This window comes from Macaca fascicularis, chromosome 10, assembly GCF_037993035.2.
Source record: "Macaca fascicularis isolate 582-1 chromosome 10, T2T-MFA8v1.1".
Lineage (NCBI taxonomy): Eukaryota > Metazoa > Chordata > Mammalia > Primates > Cercopithecidae > Macaca > Macaca fascicularis.
The window spans coordinates 52,563,916-52,578,414 of NC_088384.1; the positions used below are offsets into that span (position 1 = coordinate 52,563,916).

Consider the following 14,499-nt stretch of genomic DNA (forward strand, 5'->3'; position numbering starts at 1 on the left):
GGTAAAAATGGAGCAAATACAAAGAGAAAAGCAGTCCAGAAGTATCAAACAAAAAAGAAACGGCCTCCATAAAATCATTTGAACTTATGATTAATTCAATAGTCATTAAAACCAGTTTAGTGTACAAAGAATCATCCCCTCCACCACCCTTTCTTCCTTCACCAGGTTTAAGGTACATTTTTTAACTTGCAAACAAAAGTTTTGTCATTGACTCAGACATTAAAATCCCTTGTCTCCAAAGGCAATCATTCAATTCTGTCCCTCTCATTGTTAGAATAATACGTTCACTTTATTCTGCATACACCCTCTCCTTTGCCCTTGTTTGCCTATTCTATTAAAGTTATATTCAGACATTTATTTCATTTTATATCAAAGAAACTGTATAGATGTTCTTAATTTTACAAAAAGTTCTGAGTAATTTTTTGCCTCATATTTGATTTTAAGCTACCCAAGAAGCATTATTTTCTCATTTAGTATTTTAACTTCTCTAACCTAGGATTTTATAGTAGATATTATGTCTTTTTCTAAATGCCTTGCTTCAATTTACATTTTAAATATAATTTTTAAAAAGTGTATGTTTTAAATATTTGCATCTTGCAGCTCAGGCCTAAATATCCCTTAATAACAAATATTGTCTTTTTTTCTGTATATTTTTCACATATTTCAGTTGTGAGGTATATTGCACAATAAAAGTTTTTGTCAACATAACAGAACACATAGGCAAAATATTGTTTCCAAGTGATTGATGATGTGATGCTTTCAGTCTAGCGACAATCCCTTGAAGTAATCATCATCCCTATATCTAATGAAATACGAAATAAATATTTCACTTTGTTTCTAAAATTCAGCCGACAAATATATAGCCTGTCACATACAGCCTGTAACACCAACATATAAAAATTAAAGCAGTTCCTTCTCCACTCCCACTGCTTCACTTGACTAGCCTTAAAATAAAATAACAATAATAAAAAATAAAAGCAAAACTGTTCCTTAACTTATGTTTGAAATTTAGTGGATAGACTATCATAAAAGCACTTACATGTATGGGGGGCCTCTGTAAAATATAGACTTTTAACAGAAAAGTAGACATATATGATAGTTAAATTAAAAACACAATTATATATAGTACCATCACAAACCCACCAGGACTTGTTTTAGAATGCAAGATGTAATTGACTAAACCATTTAGGGCTAGACCTCTGAAACAAAAGGCATTCACACTTTGCGATTCTAGGGGGACAATATTATTCAAAATAGAAGCATGCAGAACCTTTACCTGATCATGATAAAAATCTTTCCTACTTGTTGTTAATCCGCCGCAGCTTTTACAAGGTCAGCAAAAAGAGATTATCCCACAGTATAAGCTGATGGCCAAAATTATCCGCTTTACTTTAGGTAACATAATATCTATTAACTGTAAATTTATTCTGAAAGAAAACGGATACATTTTTCTCAGAAATGTCTTTAGATGAAGATCTGCCACAACTGTTTTGCTCGCTTTTTAAAATTTTGTTTTTATTGATAAATAAATATATATGGATACAATGTGGTACAATACATGTAAATAATGTGAAATGGACAAATTAGGTTAAATAACATATCCTCCACCTCACATATTTATTACATTATGGTGAAACATTTGAAACGTAGTATTTTAGCAGTTTTAAGATACGCACTTCATTATGAGTAACTGCTGTCACTTTGCTGTGCACCATATCACCAGAATGTATCTCTCCTTGCTGAAGCATTATCCCATTGAATAGTTCCCCTTTTCCCACCCCCCACTCCGCCCTGATCAGCCTGTGATAAACCGCCATTCTAATCCTAACTTCACCCCCGCCCTGCTCAGCCTCTGATAAACCACCATTCTACTCCCAACTTACCTGCACCCCGGCCCTGCTTAGCCTCTGATAAACCACCATTCTACTCCCCACTTCCCCCCGACCCCGCTCAGCCTCTGATAAACCACCATTCTACTCCCAACTTCCCCCCTACACCCCGCTCGGCCTCTGATAAACCACCATTCTACTCCCAATTTACACCCCCCACCCCACTCAGCCTCTGATAAACCACCATTCTACTCCCAATTTACCCCCCCCCCGCCCCGCTCAGCCTCTGATAAACCACCATTCTACTCCCAATTTACCCCCCCCCCCGCCCCGCTCAGCCTCTGATAAACCACCATTCTACTCCCAACTTCCCCCCCCAAGCCCCGCTCAGCCTCTGATAAACCACCATTCTACTCCCAACTTCCCCCCCCAAGCCCCGCTCAGCCTCTGATAAACCACCATTCTACTCCCAACTTCCCCCCCCAAGCCCCGCTCAGCCTCTGATAAACTACCATTCTACTCCTAACATCTGTGAGTGCACATTTGTGGATTTCACATATAAGTGATATTATGAGATATTTGTCTTTCTGCGTCTGGCTTATTTTACTTAGTATAATATCCTCTAAATTCATCCATGTTTTTACAAATGACAGAATTTCATTCATGTATAAAGATAAGTAGGATTTTTGTATGCATCCTACATATGCTTTCAACTTCCCACAGCTTTATTGAGATATTATTCATACTTTGTGTGATTCACTCATTTAAAGTACAAACTTCAAATTCTTTTAGTATATTAACTGGGTGGAGAAATAATCATCATAGTATAATTTTAGAACATTTTAATGTGCCTTAAAGAGACTTGCGCCCATTAGCAAACTTTCCCCATTTTCTCCAGCCTTTCCTAAAGCCCTCCTAGTCTAGGCGACCACTCGTCTACTTTCTGAATATGAATTTGCCTATTCTGGACATTTCACATAAGTGGAATCATTATAACACATAGTCATTTTTTACTCACTTCTTTCACTTCACATATTTTTAATGTTCATCCATTCTGGAGCATGCATTAACACTTTTTTCCCTTTTATTGCTAAATAAGATTCTATTTTATGGATTCATTTGATTTATCCACTCCTCAGTTGATGAACATTTCTGTTGTTTTCTACTTTTTGTTGCTATAAACATTTGTGTACTACTGTGTGTAGCATTTGTTTTGTTTTCTTTTTGGTAAATACACAGGAGTGGAATTGCTGCCTCATGTGCTAAGTCTATGTGTAACATTTTGAAGAACTGCCAGACTGTTTTACATTTTGAAAGCTCACCAGTGGTGTAGAAGGGTTCCAATTTTTCCACATATTTTTATCCATTCTTCAGTTGAGAAGCACTTAGGTTGTTTCTAATTCATGGCTATTAGGAATAATGCTGCAATGAACATGAAATTGCAGATGTCTCTTTTTGACATCCTGATTGAAATTCCTTTGGACATATATCCAGAAGTGGGATTGATGGATCATAGGGTAAATATATTTATAATTTCTTGAGGAAGCTTCATACTGTTTTCCAAGATGGTTGTACTAATTTCCATTCCTACCAGCAGTGTACAGGGTTTCTTTTTCTCTACGTCCTCATCAACACTTATCTTCCATCTCTTTTTATGATAGCCCTAGTAAAATGTGTGAGGTGATATCTCAGTGTGGCTTTGATTTGCATTTCTCTGATAATTAGGAATGTTTGTGATTTTTTCATGTACCTGTTAGCTTTTTTGTATGCCTTAGGAAATGCCTACTCAGGTTCTTTGCTTATTTTTTTTAATAAGCATAATTTTTTTCTTATTTTTGAGTAGGTTGAGTTACTTATATATTATTATATAAGCCCCCTTATCTGATGTATGGTTTAAAAATGTCATCCCATTTGTGGGTTCTCTTCATTCTATTATTGCTTTTTTCCTGTGGAAAAGCTTTTTAGTTTTATGCAATCTCATTTGTGTGTTTTTGCTTTTGTTGCTTGTGCTTTCAGAATAATCTACAGAAAATCATAGCTCAGGCCAATGTCAGACAGTCTTCTTCTCTATCTCCTTGTGGTAGTTTTACATTTCAGTTTTAAATTTTGATTTGATGCTTGTATAAAGAGAAAAATAAAGTCAAATTTTATTCTTCTGTATGTGGATAGTCAGTTTTTTCTATACCATTTATTGAAAATAATTTTCTTTCTTCTTTGTGTATTTTTTAGTTATTTTATCAAAAAACCGATTGACCACAGACATGTGGATTTATTTATGGGTTCTATATCCCTTTTCACTGTTCTATGTGTCTCTTTTTATGCCACTGCTATGCTGTTTCAATTACTACAGCTTGGTCATATAGTTTGTAATTGGGTCGTCTGATGCCTCCAGCTTTATTCTTTTTGTTCAAGATTGCTTTGGTTAGTTGGGGTCTTTTGTGGTTCCATACAAATTTCAGGAGTAATTTTTCTATTTCTGTGAAGAATGACATTGGAATTTCATAGTGCTTACATTTAATCTGTAGATTGCTTTGGGTAGCATTGACACTTTTAAAATGCTAATTTTTGAATTCATCAATAAAGGATGTCTCTCCATTTATTTATGCTATTTTAATTTTGTCATCAATGTGCTATAGTTTTCAGCGTGCAAATCTTTCACGTTCTTGATTAAATTTACTCCTGTCATATATTTATATATCTGTTTTGATTCTATTATAAATGAAATTGCCTTATCAATTTATTTTTCAGGTAATGGTTTGTCATTAGCGTATAGAAACAAAAATGGTATTTGTATATTGATTTTGTAACTATTAACTTCATTGAATTTCTTTATCAGCTTTAACCATTTATTTTGGTGGAGTCTTTAAGATGTTCTCTATCTTAAGATTATATTTTCAGAAAACAGAAACAATCTTACCTCTTCCTTCCCTATATGGATTTATTTTATTTCTTTGTCTTGTGTAATTTTTCTGGCTAGGCAATTACACATAATGTTTTCAGCATTTGTAATTTTACATCAAATCCATTCATTGTAACACATTGATTGCTGCTTTTCAACTTGTAAACCTGGACATTTATCACTACTCTTCCCCCAGTACAGGAGTCCATGACGTGGTGTGGGCCCTACTGGGCCACAGTCCAGGGCAGGCTGGGTGGAGGTTCTCTCCTGCAAGAGTCCGCGGCTCTGTGGAGGAAGAGTTCTCCAGTGCCTTAGTCCAGGGTGAGGCAGGGGTGGGGCTCCTTCAGTAGCTCAGTCCAGTGCGCTGCCCTGCAAGGGTCCTCCTGTGCGGGAGTACACAATGTGGCCGGAGTCCTACTGTGGCTTAGTCCAGGACGCCGGGTGCTGGGTCCTCCGGTGCCATTGTCCAGGGCGCGGGGAGCTGGGTTCTCTGATGCCATAGTCCAGGGCGCGACGGAACAGGAGTCCTGTGGCGCAGTAGTCCAGGGCGCACTGGACTGTGGATCCTCAGGTGCCACAGTGCAGAGCCCACAGGGCGGAATTCCTGCCTTGCTATATCCAGGGTGTAGCTAAGCGGGGGTTCTCTTGTGCAGGAGTCCAGGACGGGACTGTGAAGGAGCGGGAGTCCTCCGTGTAGGAGTCCTGGGGTGCTGGAGTCTAGAGCGCAGTGAGGCTGGGTACTCTCGTGCCATAGAGTAGGGCTTGGCGGGCCAGGGATCCTGCCCTGAGGTAGTCCAGTGCTTGAGTCCACAGTAATGCAATGGTCCTTCAATACTGGAGTTTACGGCGTGGTGGGATCGGGGTCATTGCCTGACTTAGTTCAGGGCATACCAGTGCGGGGGTCCACAGTTGCCACAGTGAGGACCTCCGAGGAGTGCGGTTCCTGCCTTGTTGTAGTCGGGGGAGCAGGGGGCAGGAGTCCTCTCTTGTCAGAGTCTCTGGCACGGTGGGGCTGGGGGTTTTCCTATGCGATAGCCCACGGGGCGGTGAGGCTGGGTCCTCCCCTGCCTTTGTCCAGGGCACAGGGGGGCGAGGGTCTTCGGTGGTGGAGTCCGTGGAGCGACGGGATTGGGGTCCTCCAGTGCTGTATTCCGGGCGCGGCGGAGTGGGGACCTGTCCTGAGGTGGTCCAGAGCATGCGCCAGTGGCGGTCCTCCTGTGCCATAGTCCGAGGTGCGGAGGGGCGGGGGTCACCTCGTTCTATAGTCCGCCACACACGAGGCCCCAGTCCTGCTGTGCCTCAGTCGAGTGCGCCGGGGGACGGCTGTTCTGCTGTGCTGTAGGGCAGGACGCAGTGGAGCAGGGGTAGTCCAGAGAGCGCCCTGGCAGGGGGTCCTCCAGTGCTGGAATACAGCCCATGACGGGTCAGGGGTATTACTGTGCCAGAGTCGGTTTGCAGGGTCCTCCCCTGCCATAGTCTAGGGGGAGATGGGACAGGGTTTTCTAGTGTAGGTGTCCAGGGTGCGGGGGGGACAGGAGTCCTCTGGTGCAGGAGTCCAGGACGTAGCCGAGTGGGAGTCCACCAATGCCAGAGTCCAGGGCTCTGCGAGGCCGGATTTCCCATGCCAGAGTGTAGGAAGCATTCAGGAGAGGGTCTTGGCGTGCGGTAGTCCAGGGTGCGGTGGGGCAGGAGTGGTCCATATCTCCATGGCGGGGGTCCCTCTGTGCTGGAGTCCAGTGCTCAACGAATTGGGGGTCCTTCCGAGCTGTAGTCCAGGGCACGGCAAGGTATGGGTCCTCTGGTGCCCTAGTACAGGGGGTGTCGGGTCCTCCTGGGTCTTGGTTTAGTGCCCGGCAGGACTGGGGTCCTGGAGTCCAGGAGGTAGCCCAAGTTGCCGCAGGACCAGGTCCTCTGGAAACACAGTCCAGCGCGCTGAGGGGCAGTAGTAGTTCAGGGCGAGCCAGGGCCGGAGTCCTCCAGAGCCAGAGTCCAGGGTGTGGAGGGGCGGGGGTTCTGTAGTGGCACAGTCCAGGACACCGCAGGGCGCGGCAGGGCGGGGATCCTCCGGTGCCTTAGTCCAGGGCGGAGAGGTCCTTCAGCAGCATAACCTAGCTCTTGGCATTGCAGGGGTCCATGGAGCCACCGGGCGGTGTCCTCCTGTCTTTTAGCCTAGGGCTGGGAGAGGACAGGGTCCTCCTTTGCCCTAGTCCACGGCATTGTGAGGCCCGGCTCCTGAACTCTTACTGTCTGTGCCACTACCGCGGCGGGGGAAAACTACACCATCTCAGGCAAGCCTAACAGAGCAGCTGTCCTTAAAAGATTCCCAGTTGAGCGTGGCTTGGAGCAGGCCTGAGAAGTGTGCCCTTAGATGGCTTCAAGGGCTCTGAGCAGTGTTTAAGGAATCCAGCTGACCTCAGTTACTCCAAGCCCTTTCCCCTCAGCAGAACTTCTTGCCAGGGGGTCCCCCATCTGCGGAGCCCTTTCATCATCCCAGATCCCCACAGGGTAGACTCCCTCTCATCCTCACGATCTCAGCTCAGGCCTCATTCATCACCCCATTCTAGGCACTAGGCCTGTCCCAGAAGAAATGGGTCAGATTAAGAGCTAAATGTGTTTCCATGGTCACTTTTCTTCAGCCCTCCTTTCTTTGTGCCAACATCTTTGGGTTTCCGGTTAAAGTTTTCAGCAGCTGCATGCAGCTCCATTTTTCTTACCAGGTAAGAGACTGTGCTTGAGTCCGCAGTAAGGCAACGTTCCTCCAATGCTGGGGGACTCTAAAAGTCTTCATGAAAACAAAGGCACGATGCTTGTGACCAGAGAACTCCCAGTCCTCTCCCTGCATAGGAAAACTGGATTTCTCCGGAAGGCTCTAGTTCCTGGCAAATCTCTAGGGCCACTTAAATGGGCTGTCCCCCACCTTTGCTTCTGGTTCTGAAGGGACTGAAGTTGGGAATCCTTTCTAAGTCTCTACACACGGAGCCCTTCTTTTGTGGGAATGTTTTGCCATACACTAGGATTCTCATTTACCTTTCAGGGCCTTCAAGAATCCTGATGTGTTTTGGCTTCTGTTCCTGGAAGGGAGGCCACTGAACTGCTCTGGAGCTGAAGTTCAAATATTCATCACTGTTATTAAACCTTTACATAGCATGTTCTTTCTTTCTGGCAGGCTCGTGGTTTGCTTGTATGTAGATGGGCTTGTATGTAGATGGAGTGGTTTGCGTCCTCATTAGGTAACACCCTCAGTCTTTCATGCTGAGATTGGCCATTTTATTTGTAACTCACTGTACAATCCATTTGCTCTTCCAGTGTCCCTTAGAAGCATGCAGAGTGTTCTGTAGAATGCCATAGAGACCTGGGCTTAGGGAAAATATTTGACCAAAAATCCGCCAACTCACATGAGTATCTCCCCACAACTTGTACAGGGCTACTCGCTGGGTATATGGTAAATGAAACCGTGTCTGAGCAGATGTTACAAACACCCTCCCCTGAGAGACTCCAGGGCTGCTTTATTCAAGCACACCAGTGTGCTCTAATAAGCTCAGAATTGAGAGAAACAAGTTTTCTTTCCATCTTTCTTAAAAACTCCCTTTGTGACTTTAGACATAATAATAACACTGCCTGGGTAGTGAACACCTCTGTGCCAGGAAGTATGATGATCGTTGCCTGAGCTGTAATTCTCACCATAGTCCTGCAGGAGAGCTGCTATTACTGCTTATTACACAGATGGGCAGCCTGAGGCTCAGATGGAGTTAAGTGGCTTAATTGGTAGCAATAGAGACAGGATTTGACCCCAGGGCTGCCTGATCACCAAACAAAATTGTATTCAACATGATGCACTTAACACTTCTGGCCCTCCCTTGAAGATGGTGGCTTGTCCCTCTTTCTGTAGGCAAATGTCATGTCATAACAATATTAAATGATTACAAGTAATGTCCCTATCTGCTTCTACACTGCCTTTGAAATATTATTTTAGATCTGCCAAAATAAAATGCAAACTCATTAACAAGAAAGGAGGTTGCACGCATCCCTGCCTTCCTGAGTAGTCTATTCACCCAAAGACAAAAGGATGACCAGCCTCCAGCTGGGATATTCAAAGACACAGTCACCCTTCCATGCAGCCTGAGGCTGGTGAATGTCCAATCCCCCCCCCTTTTTTTTATGTGACTACATTAAAACTTTATTCAACAAAATACCATAAAGTAAAAAGAAAAGTCACAAGATAGACTAGAAGATATTTGCAACATATAAAACTGACAAATGATTGATATCTACAATAAAGAACTCCTAAAAATTATTCAGAGAAAGAGAAATAATTCAGTAGAAAGTTGGGCACAGGATATATAGGAACAGGTTCTTCACAGTAAAATAAAATGTCCATTAGAATGAAGGATTTAACGAGTAATTGAGGAAAATGCAAACTAAAGTCATAATAAAACACCATTCCACACTCATGTAATTCACAACAATTCACATCTACTTTGAAGAGCAATTTGGCAATGTCTAGTAAGGCTAAATGTGTTTATTCTGTGATACACGTCTTAAGTAACTAATGCAGTGAGCCCAATAAGCTTTTGGCATGAGCTTTTCAAACGTACAACCACAAAGGAAAGGCACAGCCGGTGTAAGTGAGGCTGATAAGATGGGCATTTTGTCTGCTTCAAGGTTAGAATCCAACCTGTCTATCAAATGTGGTTATCTGACCTTCACAATGCTGCAGTCCAGCTAAGGCCTGCAAATATTCCTCCACCATTTACTATGGATGAAACAATAATGTGCTGTGGGGAATCCAGTTACACACACACATGCGTGCACACACACTGCTCCTGCTGTCTCAGAGCTTCTAGGCTGGCAAGGAGGAGGTGCAAACACTAGTAGGTAAGTCCACTACCAGTACAAAGCTATCATCTAGTTATCAACTAGATCCAACAAGGTAGAACACAGTATGATAGAAGCAAACAAGGTGGAGATGAGATCTGACTCCCTTTCCCTTATGAAACTGATGATGGAATCGTGTATGAAAGACTTGCTTGAATGAATCTCATATTTTCCAGTGTTTTCTATCCCCGTGATTGGAACTTTTATTCACCTATATCATTCTCCAAAAGGAAAAAACAGGAGATTTTCCTAAGATCATCCTCTGTCTTATCCCTCATATCCCCAAACATCACCAAGCCCTGCCCACTTTTACTTCCTTGGTTTCTCTCCAGTTGGTCTGTTTTCTCCATATGCACTAGCGATACCTTGGCTACATGAAGACCACCAGCAGCAGCTGGGGCAACCAGCACCCTGTGGACCTGCATAGGGTGCATAGACTATGTCCAAATGATAGAACAATCCAAATCTGTTTGCATGGGGCATGTTGTGGCTATCTGAGAAAAAAACTGGCTTTTATCGGAAGGAGAAAGGAGAATGCTTCTTGAGGGGAAGAAACCAACAGGAATGTGCCTCAGGGAAAACTCTCCAGAGGGGAGTGAGTTGTAAAGAGTATTTTGGTAGTTTGCATGTTTCTTGTGTTTCTTGGGTTCCTTGGCCCTGTAGAGCTACCATTTATTCATTTGACAAATATTGGGGTGGTCGACTCCAGGGTTCAATAGTGAGCAAAATGCACAGAATTTCTTCCCTAGTGGAGCTTTGAGTCCAACAGAAAGAGGTGATATTATTCACGGAATTGTGTAATAAGGGGAAGTGCAGCAGACCTAGGTGTGCTGCAAGAGCCTGGGAAGATGGACTGGCCCCAAGAGGGAGGCAGGAAAGGCTGGCCCCAGGAAGGAAGCAGCACTTGAGCTAAAATCAGGGAGAAAACTAGGGAAAGACACAGCATTCAGGAGGAAGTAGAAGCTGGCCCATGAGGATGGTGGTGTGGAGAGGTGCACCAATACCCAGGTCCTTGGATTGATTGTTGAGCTGCTGAACTAACCAATGCTGGCTCTCGCCCAACCTCTGCATTTCTTGTTTTGCAAGATTATACTTTTTTTTTAATTTAAAAGTTAGTATGAGTTGGGATCTGTTGCTTTTCTGAGGCCCTGTCCTGTGAGTTAGACAGGGAGCCCCATGGGACTCTGTGGAAGCTAAAGATGGAGAAGAGTTTTGGAATGCCTGCAGAAGAGAACCTTTAATGGATCATTTAAGAAGAGGGTGCTACCCCTAGACTGCCCAGATTCGCTTCCCGGCTTTATGACCTTGGACCCTCTGTGTCTGTTTTCCAATCTGAAAAATGGAATAATGATAGTATCTGCCTCTGCCTGCAAGACCCTGACCTATCAGACCAACTACCTTTCCACTTGGAACTCCCTTCCTGCACCGCACCCCAACCGGACCGCTCATTAACACATTACATGGGCCTGTTTTCCTTTTTGAGATTTTGCTCAAGATATTTCCCTCATCAAAATTAACTTTGGTCCATCTCCCCCTATTGGAATTCAACCCATTCTCCAGAAATCAGTTCAAATTGTATCACCAGAAAGCCTCTCTCAATTACCTCCACCCTCTTTCATTCTTTGGGCCATTTCTGCCATGATTTCTTATGTTTTTCTTTTTTGCTACATATTGGCATAGGTACATATGATCTCCACTTCCACTCAAATGTGAAGTTACTGCGGGTAATCCCTATGGGTATAGACCTATCCCAAGAGTCCTGATCAGAGGGTCTCCCTCTTTCACCCAGGCTGGAGTGCAGTGGTGCAACCAGAGCTTACTGCAGCCTCGACCTCCTGGGCTCAAATGATCCTCTCACCTTAGCCTTTCCAGTAGCTGTTACTAAAAGGCAGGCACCCCCATGCTTGGCTAATTTTCGTGTTTTTCATAGAGATGGGGTTTCACCATGTTGCCTTGCTTGGTCTCAAGCAATCCACCTGCCTCAGCCTCTCCACATCCTGGAATGACAGCATGAGCTACCACACCTGGCCACATGCTGAATACTTTAGAGTCATTTATGCCTGACGCTTCCAGGGCATGCAGAAGTATGGTGGCATTAACTGACACGTTAACCAACTGCCTCACTTTCTTTTCTTTGGACTCAGTTTATAAATTTTCTTAATTTAAATTTTAATTTCAACATGAATGCATCTTTGAAATAAATAAAATAATCTCTTTGAATATTTGACGTAATGTAGAAGAAATTGACAAATGGACATCTCTACTTCATTTTCCATCTCAAAATAGGGTAGAAATACACTCCCCTGAAGTGATCCCATATATTACATAGCCATCTTGCTGTGGTTAACGTAGAATGTTTCTGCAATATCACGTGCATGACAGGGCATATCCAAAAATCATTTGAGTGAAAATAATACTAGATTCTAGAAAGTATCTAGACACTTAAGAGCAGGCGGTGATGATGTTAATTAACAATAACAATGTCAAGGGGCTGGCTTTTGCCCTTCCCTAATAAACATAAAGAGCATAGAAACTCAGCAAATTTGCTCTTACTGTCTTCATTGTTTGGATTTTGAGTCAGTAAATGCTTTCCACAGGGGCCATCTTGTGAGTCATCCTGTCATTTTGCTGTGTCCTGTCTTCATCCTTGCACTTTTCCCTTTCTCCCACTTTGGCGTGGATTGAGAGGAGTATTATGCTGATGGAATGCCCTATCCTGACTTGCCATCTATTAGGACTTCCCTCAACTTTTAAAATGCTTCTTGATATGGTTTGGATTTGTGCACCCTCCACTCCCAATCTCATGTGGAATTGTAATGGCCAGTGTTGGAGGAGGGGCTTGGTGTAAAGTGATTGGATCATGGAGGTGGTTTCTAGTGGTTTAGCCTCATCCCCCTAGTGCTCTCTGAAGACAAAGTTCTCCTGAGATCTGCTTCTTTACAAAGTGTGTAGCACCTCCCCTGACTCGTTTCAGCCGTATGAATATGTGCTTACTTCCTTTTCGCCTTCTGCCATGATTGTAAGTTTCCTGAGGCCTCCCTATAAACATAAGTCTGTACAGCCCACAGAACTGTGAGCCAATTCAATCTCTTTTCTTTTTGAATTACCCAGTCTCAGGTATGTCTTTATAGCCCTGTGAGAACAGACTAACACACTTCTCCTCTGAAAGCATTCAATTCAGCTTTATCTAAACGTATGCCAGCTGTCATGGGGGATTATCTTAGCCAATCATTCTTCCTCTTCAGCAAGATCTATTTGCCGATCACAGCTTGACCTATAGTTCCTACCATACTTGTCAGTAACAAGTAGCCCATAACATCTGTAGGGACTTCATTGAAATCAAAGAGGCTCCTTAGTTCTTTATTAGCAGGCATTAGGAAAACCGATCAACTTTCTCATTTAATAAGGTGTCTGTTGCTTTGAAAAATTGCTCAAAAGAAGCAAGGAGAGGCTTACTTAAAGATATCACTATAGGCGTGGCATGCTGGTCCACACCTGTAATCCCAGTACTTTGGGAGCCTGAGGAGAAAGGATCAGTTGAGACCAGAAATTCAATACCAGCCTAGGTGACATGGCCAAGTCTCATCTCTACAAAACAAAACAAAACAAAATACAAAAAATATGTAGGCACGGTGGCACGTGCTTGTATTCCCCCTTACTCAGGAGACTGAAGTTGGAGAATCACTGAGCCCAGGGAGGTTGAGACTGCAGTGAGCCACGATCATGCCACTCTACTCTAACCTGGGTAACAGAGCAAGAGCTTGTCTCAAAAAAAAAAAAAAAAAAAAAAAAAGGCTATCACTATACTATCTGTAACTGTTCTTAATTAGTATAACTATTAGTATAACTAGGTATTTCCCAACAGTGGAAACTCAAAACAGACTAAAGTTTTGTACATCAAGATGAATTGTCATAGTCAGTTAATTCCTTTGCTTACAACTGCCCAATAAATGGATGAGGACTCACTTCACAAATAAACAAGAAGAGTAAACAGCACGTGGGGCCTGTAGATACCTTTTGCAAGGCCCTCTTTTTCTCTTCCTCAAGTTGCAATGTGTGTATTTCTCTAGGTGGGCAAGTCATAGACACTGTCACACTAGATCAGAACCTGGAGAGAGATATACAGGTGCCATGTTTACATCTGCAGAGTGGGAACAAGCCCAGAGAAATCAAGATGATTGAGCAGACAGCTTCCACACTAGAAATAAACCAGCTGTGCAAAATATCACAATATTGAACAAAAAAGCATTGTACCATCGAAATAACTGATTTAACTAAGAAGTAAAGGAACTGATGCCCCAACAGAGCACAGAGAGCCACACAGACAGGAGCTGCATTTCAAACAAGGTCATTGCTGTTGTCTCCACTCTGAGTTAAGTGTCTCTTCTTCACCCTTCCTTACCAAAGTTCTGCTTGATCATCATTTTGTTTTCTTTTTTTTCTTTTTTGTACTTCACTTCTTTGAGAAAATATAAACCAAAATCTTACATAAAACAGGAACTGAACTTTTGACAATGTTCGCCATTGAAACAAACAAAAGAAAAGGTTTCTATTATTTCTCATCTCTGTGCTATCCACTGCAGTAGCCAGTAGCCACAGGTGACTATTAAAATTAAATTTAATTCAAATAAAACAAAATTTAACATAAGCTGGTTAGTTGGAGGAGGCCTGAAATGTTTCGAAGATGAAAATGGTTTGATAAACAACTTTTTTTTTTTTTTTTTTTTTTTTGAGATGAGGTCTCGCTCTGTTGCCCAGGTGGTTCAGTGGCACGATCACAGCTCACTGCAACATCCATCTCCCATGTGCAAGAAATTCTCCTGTCCGGTCTCCCAAGTAGCTGGGAATACAGGCACACCCCACCACGCCTGGCTATGTTTTTGTATTTTAGTAGAG

At 42.9% G+C, this 14,499-nt stretch overlaps 1 pseudogene; it reads right to left on the reverse strand.

Annotated features, from left to right (window-relative positions):
• Positions 1-6,230: 6,230 nt before the first annotated feature.
• On the reverse strand, positions 6,231-7,433 carry LOC141407765 (uncharacterized; annotated as a pseudogene).
• Between the last annotated feature and the right edge of the window lie 7,066 nt (positions 7,434-14,499).